Here is a 15,009-nt window from a genome sequence, read left to right as displayed (position 1 = left end):
ATTCTGGAAATTTCTAGCCTATAGTAGTTCTCTTATTCACTTACTTGCACAACTAGTGGCAACAGCGGCTCAAGCTCTGAGCTTGAGTTACAACACCCTTGTTTCCTTTTTTCAAACTTCTCCTAGCAAATCTTGGAAGTGCCAGACCGTATTCTGGTAAAGGTTGCTATGAGTCAACACACCAAGTCTACATTACACTGACCTTCTTACCTTCCTAAATTAGTGATGCTATCCCTAAAGGCAAGTCCTTGCAGTTCATTTAAGCTTGTAATAGACATTGATTTGCTTAAATGAGCTGTAAGAGGGTGATACCAGACATAACTGAGATAATCATGTGGGATCTCATCCAGGACAGATCAATCATTTCAGTATAGGCATACCGGAACCGGGCTCAAGCTGCTTGACTAGTAGCAAAGGCATGTTTGAAGCCAAGCAGTGTGTCAACATCGTTTATAGAGTAGTGTGAAGGGGCCTGAACTATAACATGAGAAGACACCATAGGTCCATGAAATTCCTGTTGACCTAGCGCAAATTTTAGGGCTCACCCATACTGTAGCCTTTACCCATAACGCTGGTACCAGCATTCAGATGCTGGCAGTGCAAAGAGCTACACGGTACTTGGCTACCTTGGATTCACAGCTCAGGAGGAGGAGGTGTAGGAGAAGGTGACACAGACAGACCCAGGCCCTTGTGAACTGCTTCTGCACCCTGGGGTAACACCACTTCTCCCTGGGATGCCTCACAGCCATGTTCCCAAAGTTTTTCTTCACTCCACTGTAGCTTCCCACCCTATTTTCTAAAGAAATTAGGTTACCTGGTCTAAGAGCAGGTGAATACAGGGTTTTGGTATAGCATGACCTCCCGTATGAAAAAAAGGAGCAGGTGTAGGAGATCACGTAGGGTCTCTGTACGTACATAGACTCTGCCATAACTTCTCCTTGCTGATGGTTTTGGCAGCCTGGGGCAGCCTGTAGCACACATTGCTCTCTTAATCAAAAAGCAGTCATGATGTCTATATTAAGTGGCCAAAATCCAGCCAGATGTCATCACAGGACTTGTGCCATTTGGGGAGATGATAACACTTGGCTAGCATAAATTCAGTGTTTGATTAAAGGAAACCAAATTAGTGTGAGCTCATGTGAGTGATGTAGCAAATTTAATTAAATTACCAGCAGAACTCCAGTGGCTCAAGTGAGGCATTAGTCACCGTGCTGGGCTGCTGCATTGCACATAGAAAGGTACCCAGCAAAGAGGCCCAGATGTCAGGCTGTAACAAGCTCCAGCAAGCCTGTGGTGGCAGTCCAGTGGGGCGATACAGTATCAAGATCTAGTATACAACAAGCTTCAACATTAATTAAGGGATAAAAGAGCCTCTCGGTATCTAAACTATTTCTTAGGATTTCTGAACCCCTAGGAAATTTTTCCAGATGCCATTACAAGCTTTTGTATACACTGAGAGGGCTAAAATAACACCTAAAGCATATACAGCAAAACCAGAATGAATAATAAAACATTCTCCTTCAAACAGAAACAGGCTTTGGGAAAAAAATTCACCTGATTTTGTGGGAGACCATCATTTACCTGTCAGCAGCTGCAGAGGCACTTGAGACAGTTACTAGGAAATGCTGGGTGAGCTGGCAGAATTTTTCCTCCAGGTTTCACTGCAGATACTCGCTCTCTTCCTTTCAGCTTAGTCCCTCCCAAATATAGCCCCCCTCCCCAGAATGATTCAAGCAAAAAGCCATGTTGCAAAAGCCAAAGAGTACTTGTTGCTAAGAGTGCTCAGTCTGCAAGCTTGTGCCAGGGGTTTATCCCCTCTGCCCCTTAATCATTACACTGCAACATCTGCTCATACAATGTGCTGTCATTGAGGTCCCCAAGGCAGCTTGGGTATCCTCACTATCTTTCTGTATGTCGCTGCCCTTTAGCATCACTTTTGGGGCACTCCTGTAAGTGGAGAAAGACTTTTTTTCCTCCTCTGTGATTGTATAGCTAGATCATGTATTTTCCACCCTGATATATTTCAAATGTGCCAAGAAATATTGCAAAACAGCCTAAAATTACACTTTAAATGCAGCAGTCTCTGATTTATGGTGTAATTATAAAACATGCCATGGTAGTTATTAGTCGTGAGATTGATTATTATACGTTTCAGACCGTAAAACATGCTGGGGAATTTCTAGCTGTGATTGTATATTCACCTCTAAAGAGAAAATGGGCGTAATTACACCAACATTTATAAAAGGGAGAAATAACAGCAAAAATGGAAGAAAGGTTAAATTTGAAGACAAGAGCTGTGAATACATAAAACATTTATATTATTACACTTTTCTAATTGAACATTTAAGCAGAAGCTAATGATTTGATTTAAATTGGTCCTTTTTTACATAAGTAGCATTTGAATGATTTTGGTTTTTAGAATTTATGATGACACTATTTTTTCCCTAACATTGCTCATCTTCAGCATAGCAGATTAAGACAGATGCTGGAAGCATTAAAAATCAAGGAAAGTAACTACTTTCACAAAATGAAAGGGATTATTCTGTAACCTTTGATCATCTGTGTTGACTTGTCAGCATCAGCAGGTTTTAAAATTATTAATCTAAAAATGCTATCTACTATCATATGTAGTGGACTGTTTCATTTACCTTTTTCCCTCCCTGCAAAGTTTGGAAGATGTCTCTCCTTATATGGCCTTGGATGTTGCAGGAGCTATAGAGTTAGTTGTAAGGAAAATAATATCTTGTTTGAGTCATGGCATTTTTTATTTTAAAAAACCCCTTCAGGTTATGTTCAGTGAGAATGAATAATGTTAGTGGCACCACCAACTCACAGAGCTTATCCTGCTACCTTTGGTAACTGTTCTGCATGGCATAATGCCAGCACTATGACTTTGGTTTTAATATAATAAGCAAATGAACCAATCTTATTCCTCCTTTCCACAATTAGGAGACTTTTCCATTTCTGCAATCTGGTTATTTCCATTCTTTATCAAATTGGGCAGTTTTAAAGTCCATGCTTTCTTTTGGGATTTTTTTCCCCTTTTTAATTTCCTTAATTTTGTATAGTACTTTATTAAACTGGGAGGGTGGAGTCAGAAGGGAGAGGAGGTGTATTCCACCCCCACCCCCCCCACCCCCCTCCCAAATAATTCACGAAGTCGCAAATGAAGGAATATTGAAATGTTGTGGCACATCCTAAAACGCCAGCACATTTGCAGCAGGGCATAAATCATACCATTCATCCAGCGACGCGCAGGGCAGGGCCAGTGCAATGCTGTTTCATTGCAGAAGAAAAGCAGACAGCTGCCTTGGGCAGCAACTTTTAGGAGGCTGCTTACTGCCTGTGTTGCCTACAAATGAAGAAATAAAGCTCTGTAATGGTTTTTAGCCTGATCCACCCATTGTTGCTTTGTGCTTCTGCATTCCTCTGCAGCTGCTTTTTGGCAGGGCTCCTAAGGAGGAGCAAGGTGGCTGATGCTGAGAAGTTGTTTTCCCCCACAGCTTCCTGCTGTCTCGCCCTACTACCCTTGGCAACAGGACTTTCCTTCACCTTCACTTTCACTTTCACCTTCACCTTCACCTTCACCTTCACCTTCACCTTCACCTTCACCTTCACCTTCATCTTCACCTTCACCTTCACCCAGTCCTGTGCTGCCCCTTTTCCTCCTGCGCTGACAAGGCCCAGGCATATTTCCCCATGCTCTTCTACTCCCTGCAAATTGGGGAAGCCTATCTGGTTGAAATCAATTAAGGAAGGTGGATGGTTCCTTGGTGAGGGTGAAGCAGAAGAGGAAAGAGATGGTATGTGGCTGTATGGGAATAAAACATGACCTGTCTCATAAGGATGCTGGAAGGACAGATTTTTGTGGGACAGGGAAAGGAAAGATGGAGAAGAAAGGAAAAGAAGTGGAAGAAAGAGACTCCAAGTCCTTACATATTCCCACCTTCTAAGATCCCCTGATTCCTCCCAGATCCCCTCTTCTCAGCCCCCAGAAACACACTTTACAGCAACACTGAATTTTCCTGTGCTGCTGAGAAGCTGAATAAATCCCTGCTGCTTGGGAAGGAAGAACTAGCACTAACTTCCCGTGCTTCCATCAGCAGGAGTATGCTGAGACAGGAGAGGCCCCTCTGCTTAACTAACCTGCGTGAAATAAAGGACAACTTCTCCAGTTGTTCAGTTTTTAGAAGGAGCTGGTACACTGGGGTGCAAGGCAATGTGTACAGAGCTGTTTGACAGAAGAGTGGGTACCAAGTTTGGCCCCACATTAAGGTCCACACACCCCTCCATAGTCCGCATGTCGTTTGTGGTCACTGGGTTGGTGCTGGCCCTTGGCAGGCATTAACGCAGGCTGCTCTGGACATCTCCCTGAGCCAGGGTTATATGGTTCTTTGTCTGCCCTCATTTTCATTGCTGGCAGCATTTGGCTTGCCTCTTCCTGGTCCTCTGGACAGTAGAGAGCAACTCAAAATACTCATGGGGGCTGTGTCCAGACATGTCTGGCACATCTGGAGCAGGAGCTGCTCAGCAATGGTGGCAGCATCTCCTTGCCTCTGTTTTCTTGACCATGCATGTAAAGGACTTAGGGCAGGCAAGCCTTGTGCTATCGGTCCTCTGCTCCTGACTTTCTTCTGTCAGTGCCGTCACTTCTGGTCAGAAATACTGCCTGCCTCTTTAAAACAAAGTAAGGAGGTTGTCCGTGCGTTGGCTTTGTGCCAGAGACTTCTCGACTCAGAGGTTTGATGCAACCTGGGAACTGACCATGTTGATGACTGCTCTTGAGATGCAACTGAGAAGAAATACCCCAAACCAAAAGTCTCAAGCACATCATTTCTTCCTAGGATCAGACTGCTCTCATACACTGACTATACCCACAGCCTTTTGCTGTTGGTATAGACATCTTTGCTAGCCAGTACCTGTTAAAGCAGCTGCTCTGAAGTTTGCAATTTTGCATCATGCATCCAAACTCAGCTTTCATTCCTGTATCCCAGGAGGGCATGTGCTGTGAAGCCCTCCCTCAGACTGTAGTTCAGCAAAGGAGAAATATTCAGGATAGGGGGACTGAGTGCACCATCAGCAAGTTTGTTGATGACATGAGACTGAGTGATGGGGCCAATACACCTGGGGAAAGGGACCTTGGCAGTCTTGAGAGGTGGTCCTGTGTGAACCTCATGAAGTTCAACAAAGCCCGGTGCAAGGTTCTGCACCTGGGTTGGGGCAGCTCCTGGTATCAATATAGGCTGGGTGGAGAATGGATTGAGAGCAGCCCTGAGGAGAAGGTTAGGGGGTTCTGGTGGATGAAAAGCTCAACATAGCCTGACAATGAGCACCTGCAGCTCAGAAAGCCAACCCTATCCTGGGCTGCATCAAAAGAAGCATAGCCAGCAGGTCGAGGGAAGTGACTCTCCCCGCCTACTCCTCTCTTGTAAGATCCCACCTGGATGACTACGTCCATCTCTGGAGCCCCTAACATAAGAAGGACATGGACCTGTTTGAGTTAGTCCAAGGAGGGCCACAAAGATGGTCAGAGGGCTGGAACACCTCTCCTATGAAGACAGTCTGAAGGAGTTGGGGTTGTTCAGCCTGGAGAAGAGAAGGCTCCAGGAGACATTATAGCAGCCTGCCAATACTTAAAGGGGCCTTATAAGAAAGATGAGGACAGACTTTGTAGTAGGGCCTGTAGCAATAGGGCAAGGGGGAACGGTTCTAAACTGAAAGAGGGTAGACTTAGGTTAGCTATTAGAAAGAAATTCTTTACTGTGAGGGTGGTGAAGCACTGGCACAGGTTGCCCAGAGAAGCTGTGGATGCCCCATCCCTGGCAGTGCTCAAGGCCAGGCTGGATGGGGCTTTGAGCAACCTGGTCTGGTGGAAGGTGTCCCTGCCCATGGCAGGGGGCTTGGAACCAGGTGATCTTTAAGGTCCTTTCCAGCTCAAGCCATTCTATGAGTCTATGAAGAATCTGGGAGGGGGAGAAAGGGCATGTGGTCAGACCTCTGCGTACCCTCCATGTATTCATGGGAAAGGTGGGAAAGAAACCAAGGCTAACGGAGGGAGGGAAGTATCTATTCATATCTGTTGTACGAAATACAGTATCATTTAACATGATGCTGCTTCAAGCGTCAGAGATATGGTGAGTTTGCTCACTGACTCCAAGTGAAAAATATTGATAGATCTATGGCCACCCTCAGCATGCTGTGCTGTTTATTGACTGGTATTATATCCCTTCTTTATGTGGACAAATTGTCCATGTGGCTGTCTGTCCTTGCTTCCTTCCTCTCCTATTCTCATAGCTCAGCTGGGAGCGTGTCTCGCCTGAAGCCAGTGCAGGATGCCAACTTCCCATAAGTTTATAAAAAAAGTCCACTCCATTGTATGCCCTAGGAGTGGATGCTGCACTGATGCTGAAAAATGGTGATCTCTGATCAGACTGTGTGGTGCATGCTGGAATGAGATCATGATGGGGCTGGCAGTCGGTGCTGGAGGTGGCACTTGGAAAGCAGTGAGCCCTCTTCTCTCTGCGGCCCCACAAGTCATCATCCCAAATAATCTCCATTAGCATGGGTGCTTCTGACAGAGGACCTGGAGCTTCAGGCATGTTCAAGAAAAAATGTGCAAGGTTGAGGGAGGAAGCTGAATTGGAGAATCTGCTTCTGGGCTGTGACAAAAGTATGGCCAGTCCCCAAGAAATCCCTGTAAGGATATGGAAAGGGGGACTTCAAAAGCTCACCAGATTCTCACAAGAGCAGCATATAAAGGTGCGTGGGGTTCCTTCCTCCATTTTATCACACTACAAGAAAGCCTCTAGTTGAGAGACCTGGCCCGAAGGTCCCCATCATCCACATCACCTCTGAGGCTGAAAAACGGGGTATTCAGAGCCTGCCCATAGGCTTCTGCTGTTTCCATACTCTGAGAGCCACACTAAAGCCTTTGTGGGAAGGACAGGAAAGCTCAGCAATCCTTACCTTCAGATCAGGCATTTCTGAGTGTTTCTGAACGAGCTGGCTTATCTCAGACACAGGACAGAGCAACTCACAGGATACCGCAGTCTGTGGTGGGATGAGTTCAGCTAGACAGTCAGTGATGGAGTCCTTATTGGTGCACCCTTCTCTACAGCATGGACTTCATCCACAGCAGACACCCACCCTAGCATAGACTCCAACCTTGCAATAGTTAACAAACGATGGGATTGAAAAGACTACATGTATTTGGGACCTTGATTGCTTTAACTTTGCTGTTTCTGAAACCTCAGGCTTCATGTTTTCCATATTTTTACAGTGATAATAGTGAGAAACTATTACAGTAAAACCTCAAATTCTCAGCTGACTACATGACTTCAGGTGGTGATGGCTTTAAAAGGAAAAACCCAAATACTTCAAGACTCTAGATCATGTGTTGAGATAACTATATGAATATGTATCAGGAGTAAATCCCTACTGGGAAATATAAATTATTTATAAATATCTAAAAGACAGAATACAGCAAAATTTAACATCTTATTCCTACAGATTGCCACAAAATTATACTTGCATGAAGCTATTAACCCCAAAAGAGTTCAGACTGCATGAAAGACTCACTGAGAATTTGTCATGTGCCTGCTTTCAATGTAGGTCAGTGTATATACATGGCAAAACTGAAGGAAACTTACCAGAAATTATTTTTTCCACCTAGAGAAACTCTTGCCTGAGGTTCTTCTGGAATGTGGATGATGTTCTAAGTTAAAATTAAACAAGATGAGATAGTCACATGAACAGTGACCACATAGGGAGGGGTGCAGATTGCAATGACTTCCCTAAACTGAAAAAACACGGCAGAGGGTGACACACTTGTATTTATCCATCCATTTTGTGAGCACAATTATTACACTGGTAGGGAAGGACAAGTTAATGGCATATACAAATTAGGCATGGAAAAATGGGTAGAAGAGCATATGAACAAAATCTTCTTAACCCTGATGATGGCTTGTTCACTTATAACCAAACGTGAATTTTAAACGTTCTTTGGATACATAAGTACCTTAAATGAATCGTGTATGAAGAAGATACAGAAAAACTAGAAGGGATTCAGAGAAGCATAAGACTGATAACAGGCTTAGAAAGCATGACCTGTGAAAGAGGTGTGAGGAGGTTTGTTTAGCCTAGAAACAGAAGTTGTGCCATTTCACATCACAGCTAAGCCAGTCCAGCCACTGGCACTTCTCTAATGTCCTCCCTAGGGCTTGATTCAATGAACTAAGTCAGCAGAAAACTTATTAAAAAACTGACAACATCTCCACTTTATCCTCTGAACTGGCTCATTATAATCACATGAGCACTGGATGAATGGGCAGAAAAAAAGTAGGGTGGTTCATTTTGGCAGCAGCTAACCTTCAGACTGGCTTAGCTTTAATGTGAAACTGCATCACGTACAGGTACGTCATACAGAAATACAGTCTGGGTGGTTTAGGAGGATGTCAAGTAACTTTGCTGCATCTGCTGAGAAAGAAGACAAAACCAAATATGCTAAGTATTTATCAAAGTTTCTTGGTTTATGTGAAAAAACCCCCACATCTTTATACCAGGAAGGGCACTGGGTACTGAAACATTAAAATACGGTATGTAAGAATATTGTGGAATTTCCTTCACTGGAATCATTACCAGTGTATCACGCTGATGTCTGCCAGAATTAGGCCAAGGTTTCGTGTCCTGCCTTGGTGCAGAGGTGGATTAGATGATGATCTCTTGAGATTCATTCCATTCCTCTCTTTTTCTGACTTCATGATTTACTGAGCTCACCCATCCTGCCTGAATTAGCTCTAACTGAACTCAAACACTACTTGGAAAAATGGCTTTAACAAGAACAGTGTCAGATTCTAATACTGCTATTTGACAGTATCTATGCATCTGTGAACACAGCGTCCACGGACACATTATCAGACACACCGCTCATGATCTGCTTTGTATTCCAGAAAAATTCCTGGACTGGCACATCTGGTCTCTAAATACACCATGAAAATAAGTTCATGAGAGGTGAACTTCTGAGGTGATTCCCAGGCTTGTGGTTCAGACTGCAAATGGGATTACAACACTTGCAAGTAGTTGCTCAAGCATGATGGAAATCCAGAAGTAGGGTTACCTACCAACTGGGTAATGTGTACATTGAGATATACAATTTCATGAATATTTGAGAAGAAAAGTATAACAAACAGCAAATTTTTGTTGAAATATAAGTGATGTTCATATTCAGACTGCGGAAGTGTGTAATTGGTATCAAAATGAAGCAGAGAGGTGTGCTGTGTTCAGGACTTTTTTTCTTTTTTGAAAAACTTTTCTGTAGGGAAGTTCTGGGAAAAGCCTTGTAGGAAGAATAGAGCAAAAAAAAAATGTATAGGCATTTATTAATAAAATATGAATAAAATATGTCACAAAGTTATGTATAAAATAATAAATAAAATGTCAAGTTCTTAAAAAACTTTGTTACCTAAAGAAGTAGACAAAACAGTTCAAACATAGCAGGTCTGTGGATTCATCTAGACTTTACAGGTGAGGCATCAAGCTGAGAAGCATGCTTTAAGGAGTGTCTTTTCAAGTCTTTGGAAGTCCTGTCAAATGGAGAGGATCAATAATAATTTAGAGAGAGTGCGTAAGTCCTTCAAAGACATCTGAACACAGAACTCACTGTGCAATCACACCCACCCTGCCAACGCTGTGCAGCCTCATGTGGGAACCACCACTGTGGGACATAAAGCTGCCATCCGCAGTTTGAAGAGCAGGCAGCTTCCTTCTTTGACTAGCCCTGCTACCTTTGAAGCTGGGATCTACTTGTTCTAATGGGACTGATTAAAGAGGGAGAGGAAACTTCAAAAGACTTCGCTGCCTCTGTGAACTTAGTCAGAAGGCTGCACTGACAACCTCTTGTGACACATACCATAGTTTATTTTTTAACTTGTTCCTCATTCTGCCCTTTAACATTAGCATCTTCTTCCTGTTTTGTGTGTGAGAGTGCTGATGGTTTTTTTTACAGACACATCATAATCAGCTTCTCTACCTTAGATGGGACTGTTCCGTATTTCTTCCTAATGAGCTCCTTCTGGTTTTTTTGCTCTGGAATTTTCTTTGGTCACATGCTTTTAAAGCCATTGTGATCCTGATTCAGCAGCGTGATACATGGATCGTTGTGCCTGCCTGCCTGATGAGAGGCATAGTTTTGTCATAGGGGTAATTCAATGGGAAGGGCAGTAATAACTGACACATGTACTAGGAAAGAACAAAATGCTGACAAAATCGTGAAGATGGGTCTGCTATTCCTCCAGGCCTCTGTGTATGCATGTGTGTTCATTGAATTTAATTTCACTTACTTAACACTGATCTGTGATGATGCTGTCTGTTCCCCCATTTCCGGATGCAGCCCACCTGCTTTGAGTCCAAAGCAGGATGATGCACAAGTTATCTCCCCTTTCTCGGTTCTGGCAGTGAGCCCTGGGTCGACTCCTCTGCTCATTTCCTTCTCCTACTTCTGTCTGCCCTTATAGAAAGAATGACTTCCTCAGCCGATTTACCAAATTACCACTTCTCATCCAAACTCCTTCTGAAAAATGCATTTCATAAGACACCCAGAGAGAACTTCCAAGTGTCTCCAGTTTGACTGGTGTGTCTTTTCAGGGTGCAGTGTTAAAAGACCAGGGATTTTCTTTGTTTTGGTGAAACTACATCAAATGTGTTGCCTGTCAGGTAACGCAGATGTCCCATTTGAGGAGTCCACATTAAAGGTAACAACAGATCCATATCTATATAATAAATAATTTAACAGAAATGCTTTGATGATTATGAGCTATCCTATTTTAGCATGTCTCAAAACTGTTGACCTCAGTGATTCACATCTCATCCCCTCAAAGAAAAATATTTTACTTCACTTATTCTCTCAGTTTATATTTAAGCCTTTTAGCTTACTTCCCTTGAACTCCAGAGACCTAATTCATCCTTTATATGAGTCTTCTTGGGATAACAGAGGCCACACAGGTGACATTTCTTGCTTTTATTGGTTCTGCTTTTGTCTTGGTCATTTGAAATATGGGCAAAAAAGGAGAAGAAAAAAACAGAAAGGATGACCCCATTTGATATACCTCATCACACACATCTTGGTGTGAAGGCTTGGTCTTACTCCCACCACATGTTTGCAACAAGCCATTCCTTTCCCTACCACTCTCAAACGAGCTAAGGCTGCTGCTGTCTCTGCTTCCCTCCTCCTCCAGTCCTGTCCCCACTCCTTGCAGGTAGCCGATGTCCTATTTGGCTTATCTGATTAACAGAAGAGCATGAGGTGGTGAGCTCTGGTTTTGGACCCCTCATTATCTACATCGGTTAATCTTTAATCTTGTGTTTTGGCTCTTTATTGGACCACTTCAGCTAGCTCTATCCGCAGGACAGCCTGCTCCTGAACCATTAGCACGGTGAACACAAGCCAGCCAGTCTCACTTGATCTCAGAGCCATGGACTGCCAATAGAGTTTGCAGACCTGGAGAAGACAAAGGAATGACTAGGCGTCCCATCTACTACCTTCTTGATGGACTTCTAGCTACGTGAAGCACCAGCTTGATTGCATTAGTAGTGTTTGTTCCTGTCAATGACACTGCCACTGTATTTACTGCTGAGAAAAACAGTGGAAATGAAAGTGATCACCAATTAATGGTGTGATTCTGGAACAATTTAATCACATGAGTCTGGAACAATTTTCTACTTGCACAACAATGGTACCACTTTTTTTTAACCTCTAGGAATAGATGACAACTGCACCTACAAGAGAAGGCTGCCCATGGCATCAGTAAAGATACACATTTTGTTCTCTTTTAGATAAATGAATCTTGGGTTTAAAAGAAAAGTAATAAAAAGCCACTTGTACTCCTTTCTATATGCTATACACTTATACTCCTTGCTAGCCACACTGGAGCAAACAAACACTATACGCATGACTCGGAGGACTTTCGCACAATGAATGCCACCGTTCAGAGTTGACAGCACCCTGATGAGGCTAGTTGGCACTGCCCACAAGCAGATGTGCCTCTGTTTGAAGGCATCTGAACTATGAAATGGTCTTCCTGAAATGGCTTCTTCCAGCTTTGCTACCGCAGGGCGTGCAAACCCAGAGCAGAGGCAGCGCTGCCACCTGCTGCTCCCGGGGCCGAGGCTCTCGCTCGCACCAAGGGAACCACAGCTCAGGTGGCTGGTAAAAGTTGGTAGGTACTGTAAAAATACATTTCTTGTACAAGTAAATGTTAAAAAAAATAATTAAAAACTAATAATAAAAAATCATTTTACTGTAAAATTACATAGCAACTTTGCCCTTTGCAAAGCATCACGGAATAAAATAAGTTACCATTAGGGTCTTGTCACAGTTTCAAAAGGAAAGCAAGCCACCTTGCCACCCTGACTTGCAGCTTAGTCCCATAGTTTGATGCTGTTATCTTTGGCTAGTTCAGCGTAAAGAGTTTTGTTAGGCATTTACTGAAACTGTAGGCAACTAGCATCTCACCAGACTGAGGCTTTATATTAACAATGCTGTCCCTAAAGAAAGGCATGATGGACAACAGGCAAGAGTGATTAACACAGAAGAGAAATAAGCTCAAAATCATATTAAAATGCATGACTTAAGAGTGATACGCATGTATTTACATTTTTTCTACATCAGCTGTCCTGTACAGCTGAAATTAGCCTGAGTTTTAGAAGTCTTGTCCTTGATAAACAGTACCAGAAATGCACCAAAAGAGTTAGTATTTTAAGGTCATAACAGAAACTATCACAACATTTGTAATGCTAAAATGATACATTGTTGGCACACGCCAAGAGCTCCTACTATTGCTCTAAAGCTTTGTGGAAATAGGACAGTGATGTCTCTGGCTAGCAAGAGGCACGGTTCATCCAAATTAAATTCAGTCACAGCAGACCTGACTAGTGAAGAATAGGTCTAAGGTCACTGTAAAGTCTGGGTTTTTAAGAGCTAAGCTTGTGACCCTGGAGCTTTTGAAGACACTTTATTAAAAAATTTGGTTAGAATTTGTAATTTGACTACTGAATCGCAAAGGTTGGCAGAAACTGCCAAGGGGTGGTGATCTTTTATTACAAGGAAAATCACTGCACTGTTTGGGAAATTACATTTCAGATCTTCCCTAGGAAATGCTGTGATGAAATAAAGTATTATATATGGAAAAGCATGCATACAGTGCAGTCAGTCATATATGCCGGGTGAAATGCTGGCTCAAACCACAGTGAACTTCGCTGCTGAGTTGAGAGAGGCCAAAATTTCAACTTCTATATTTACATTTGCATGTGGATTTCACCAGGAAGGATTTGCTTCCTGGCTTTAGGAACATCACTTCTTTGTGCTAGATTCAAAAGAAAACTGCTTTTCACATTAAAAACATCATTTGGCACACAGTGTGGCATTACAACCTGCTCATACTTTCTTCCGATACTTTGAATCAGGATCATCCTTGCTTATCAAGTCAAGCTACCTACTGCTTCACTACCTGAGGTATATTAACGTTGCTCTGTAATTTCATCCCTATTAGAGTCTTTGCTCATAAGTCATTTAAATCCCTGAACCTAAGCCATGCTCTCCTACTGCCTTTAGTCATTTTTATTTACATCTGGAAACAGTTTGGGATGTCAGAAGAAAGCTGATTGTGACAAATGCATGCCAACGTATTTCTTTCCTCCTTCAGTGCAAATTCAAACAGGTTAGCATCTAGCACTTGTGGTTTGAATAGGAGTGGAGCAAAGGAATATTTCCACAGCCAGACATGATTCTCAGATGTGAGAAAGGGACTAACAGCATTGCCTCCTGGACAGACAGGTGGCTGGCATTTCACAGCTGAGGCATACTTGAGTGGGTCCTCACTTGACTGATACATCAGGCTAGGAGGTCTGCCCAGCCAAAGCATTGTGAATGTTCTCAGTGTACTTTCTCAAGAAAATTACTATGAATCCTAACACAAATTATGACATTGAATGTGATATTCCTAGACTAGTTAAAACACGTGGCAGACACACAATAATAATTAAAAAATCAAGAAATAATCTGAATACAACTTGGGGTAGTAAGCTGCTATCAAGTCCAAACTTAACAAGGATGGAGAGTAGAAGTTAACAAAAAAGTATATGGGGTAATTTAATACATATAATCTTATTCATTCAGTGTTAGCAGACAAAACATATCCAGACTTCATGTGCATTTACCAGTCGATTGTCTCTCCCTGACACATCAGTGTGAAAGAACACAAAACTACCTACTAACTAGCTCAGCTGATAGTTTTGTTTAGGTGTAGGGATTAATTAATTATATTAGCTATGGTTTCCTGTGCAGCAATTTTCCAGAAGTACAGATGGATTTATGATTTGCATAATGACAAGGGTTGAGATACTCGAAGCTGAAGAAAATAGAATAGAATATTTCAGTTGGAAGGGACCTACAACAATCATCTAGTCCAAGATTTAGCCAAACAGCTCCAATTAAAGTAAATGGGAATTGTGTGCCTAAGACGGCTAATTAGCTTTGTGTTTTCAATCAAGAATCTTTACAGTGCCATAAATTTTCGTATAGAACCTAGTATTTGTGCTGCAGGTAAGCTGAATATTATATAGAAGAGGACTTGTTTAAATCCTACAAGAATATTCAAAATAAAACGTAGGACCAGTGAATGGAACAAACCAGGTGTTAGCTCAAGCTGGTGTCATCTGTAAGATTTAAATGCTCAATAAGCTTACTGACAATACCCGGCTGAATTTAGTAAACCAGGTATTATTCTTCACAGAGAAAGCACAATATCAGCAAAACAATTTTTACTAAGTGAATGGGAAGAAAAAAAAAGGTTTTATGCAGAAGAATAAATTACATGAAGCAAAGAAAAACCAGTTGGGCAGTGGCTGCACAATCAGTTTTACAGAGTGTCAGTCATTATAATACGTATAGATGAGATTATCTAGACTTTCCCAGCCTGTATATCAAATATGTGTTGCTGGAATGTACCCAGCTCG

This window comes from Falco biarmicus, chromosome 2 (assembly GCF_023638135.1).
Source record: "Falco biarmicus isolate bFalBia1 chromosome 2, bFalBia1.pri, whole genome shotgun sequence".
Classification (NCBI taxonomy): Eukaryota; Metazoa; Chordata; class Aves; order Falconiformes; family Falconidae; genus Falco; species Falco biarmicus.
The sequence above is the reverse complement of the archived record's forward strand: the minus strand, read 5'-3'. Positions refer to the sequence as shown.